The sequence below is a fragment of the Cynoglossus semilaevis genome, chromosome W (assembly GCF_000523025.1).
Source record: "Cynoglossus semilaevis isolate Cse_v1.0 chromosome W, Cse_v1.0, whole genome shotgun sequence".
NCBI lineage: Eukaryota > Metazoa > Chordata > Actinopteri > Pleuronectiformes > Cynoglossidae > Cynoglossus > Cynoglossus semilaevis.
Window position 1 is genome coordinate 4,131,165 of NC_024327.1, and position 3,735 is coordinate 4,134,899.

The window sequence follows — 3,735 nt, forward strand, 5'->3', positions numbered from 1 at the left end:
CTCCTTCCACAACCTTTTGAAGATTACAATACCATCTGCAAACATCTTGGTCCATGGATCCTCCTGTCTGGCTACATCTGTCAACCGGTCCAGTGGCCTGCATCACCCTTAAACATCTGTCACTCTGACAGCATTCTAACTGTCTGTGGCCTGCACAGTGGATAGGGCCCAGAAACAAGTTGCACAGATTCAAAAGATTGAGTCATGGTAATGTTAATGCAGTGTCTGAAATTCCCAAACACAAAACTGTAAATACTTTCTCCGGATCTACAGCAGTCACACATACATCACAGGACTTCTTTCTCGGTTCAAAAGAAGACACAGTGTTCTTTTGTTTTGCTTAACCCTCCTGTTGTCCTTGGGTCAAAATGACCCGCTACTGTGTTGAAAACCAAAAATAAATCCCCTAAACGATATTTCAACTTAAAATTTGATGACTTTTCCTAGATTGACCCCAACATTAGAAAAAAGTGAATTGTTGCCTTTATTCATATTTCCATGTAAGCTGTACAAAATAAGGTACTGTACAAACATTGTCTTCGGGTCAAAATGACCCAACAGTCAAATTGAGTTGAAATTAGTCACAGAATTAGTTATACACCACAGAATGTGAGAATGTTTTAGTTCTGTCTCAGATCAATCAGTAGCAGATGTAAACAAGACAAGACAGGTGGTCTTCTCGCGGACTGCACTGCCTGTGACCCGATCTGACCCAAATGTAACAATATTGCCCCTTTGTCTGTGTGGACTCCCAGAGGCTATAAAGGTGCTGCAGATGAGTACCCCAAATTCTCTCTGTGCTGAAGCCATGAGTGAGCATTATAACGTTGAATGGGCTCTAGAGCTGATTTTATCAGATGTCCAACAAGACTTCTCTGATTCAGAAGAAGGGGAGGAATACAACCCAGTGCATGATGATTCATCTTCAGAAGAAGAAGAAATTACTGAAGCTGACTTTCCTTTCAAAAAACGTCAAAATAACATGGTCCTTGGCAGCATATGACAAACACGGTGCAGGTCGGCAAAACAAAAGGTCATGAGGATGAGTCCAGGATCCACAAGACATGCTGTTTCTCATGCCCATGACATTGTCTCAACATTTTACATGTTTATCACACCAGCAATAGAAAAAATAATCCTGGAGATGAAAAATCTGGAGGGTTTTCGCAAATATGGAGACAGCTGGAAAAGGATAGATGAGACTGAGCTGCATGCCTACTTAGGGCTGCATTCAAAACTCCTTTTTGCACATTTCTATTCTCTCCTAAGCTATAGAAATACTATACAATATTGCTTACCACCTATACAGTAAACAATAATACAATTGACATTGTCATTTCAACAAGGGTTGTCTTGAATAAATGCAGTCTTTCTGCCAGGTGAAGAGGGAAAATTCAGGTATTCACACAATTTGTGGTGAATGACAAGTTGTTTCTTCAAGTAAAATAGGAATTGGTGTTTAATATTCAATTAAGCTGCTTATATTGGGGGTTTAGTGAAGACGGGTCATTTTGACCCGGAGGACACGGGGTGTATACAGAATATGAGGACAACAGGAGGGTTAAGTAAGAATGCCCCTTGGTATTAAAAACACTGAGTACTGCAGTATAAAGAGATACGTGTGTAGTACTGAGTTAATAGTACTGGTTTCTGTAGTGACAAAGTACAAAGCGTCTGGTTCAATGCCTATTCGTGTTACTCTGAGCAGAGTAATCAAAAGCATTCCATGAAGCTTTGTTCCTGGTAAATGTTACTGCAGTGAAAATACATAGTATTTGGTACTATAAAAACATCATCAGCATATATGTTTTCATTAGAGACAAATGTATTTCACAAAGAAAACAAAAGAGAAGAGGGAGGGGAGGAGATTCACCTGATGCTGTGCTTCCTCCAGATTCCCGCTGGCCCACAGGGATAGACCGAGACAATGTCGAATCTTGGCTTCATCCTCACGTCGAGCCAACTGCTCTGCAAGCCTCAGACCTGTCAGGAGAAGAGAGAAGGAGGAGGGTGATGAAACAGAAGGAGACAAAGGGAGGAGATGGAGGTGGAGGAAACAGGACCAGATGAAGGTGAAGAGACACAGAGTACTCAGAATTACTCAGAGCAATCTGAATATTTCAAGTTTGGTCCAGATCAAGCCTAGCATGCTGCTGATTTTCATAGTGAGAGGGAATAAAAATTTGGCCTCAGTTGTGAGATACTGCTAAGAGTAAGGACTAAACACACGGGGCGGCTGTTACAGCTGTAAACGGACTGCGGAGTAATCAATGCTGAGGATTGACCAGCTGAGTAAACACAAACAGGAGCTCCATGTTTGCATTAAACAAGACTCACAATATTAAAGAGATATTCACAAATATTTGGCAACACAGTGATGAGGTCATAATGGAGTGCAAACTACAAACACAGTCAGAAAGTGGGTCAACAGCAGCTCAATCTTTGGAATGCTGTTGAAAAAAGGGATAGAAATGGAAAGATTTGTGGGAAAAAATATGGCATTTTAAAAATTGCACAACTAAATATGATTCTATAGGGTGTAGTAGTCACCATAGACTGTAAAAAAAAATCAAATTGTGCCATAGAGCTACATGCATTTAATCAGTACCCAATATATAATCTATACATAAAGTATGTTCAGTCGAATTTTCCGGACTATAAGTCACTCTGGAGTATAAGTCACACAAGCCAAAAAATGCAAAATAAAAAAACAACACAAAAAGTAGCAAGAAGTACTGCAAAATTTATGTTTAACATAAGTACATACATACATAAGTTGCTCTGGCATATAAGTTGTTGTACAGGAGTAGCAGATACTGGTACACAACCCTAGAGTGCCCTCTAGCAGCTGTCAGTGTTAAAGTAACAAACATGTGAAATTATATATTTTAATATATAAGTCGCACCTGAGTATAAGCCGCAAACCCAGCCAAAGAATGAAAAAAAAGTGCAGAAAATATGGTAAATGTGGCATGGATACTACTTTAAATGGATCACTGAATTGGTGATTAATTACAGAAAGTATTTGACCTTGAACAAAAACCAAATCCCAGCATCACTTCAATAAGACATACTTTCATAACCATAACCATAACCATATTGACAAATGTGTTCGTATTTACACATCTACAGATGGAAGATGAAAGGGTGTTAAGTATTCCCCATTGTCTTTGATGGTTGATTAGTGTAAATGGTCTGTGCACAATGGATACTATTACTATGTCCAAGTCAATGAAAACCTGTGTTCACTGCAGTCACGTAGCCTAATAGTGAAGGTTGAAAAGTTCTGTTAGGCAACCGGACATTAATTTTCTAAAAGAAGACGCTTTACCTATCATCCAAGAGGCTTCTTCAGTTTTAACTGGTGGGGAGTACAGCAAATATATACTCTAGGTGTGATGCGCATTAGGAGATGGCGGCGCGTGCGGACGCAGCGGCCTCTCGCTCTCCCGATCGCGCTTTGTTTTGTTCGTCAAAATGTGTTTATCCGGGAGTTTTTTCCGACAAACTACGTCGGAATACACGTACACTCGCCAGGCACTGCTGGAGATCCGCAAAAAAGAAATCTGCAGTGTTTTGGACAGCGAAGCAACAAATACGCTAGCAGAGCTCGGACTACTTCGCCGGTCGGCCGCTGCTTCATCGGACTCGCCTACCACCCCACACCCGGCAGAGCGGCAGAGGAAGCGGTGCGCGAGGACAAGGAAGAGGGGCAAGCGCGGAGGTATCCGGGCT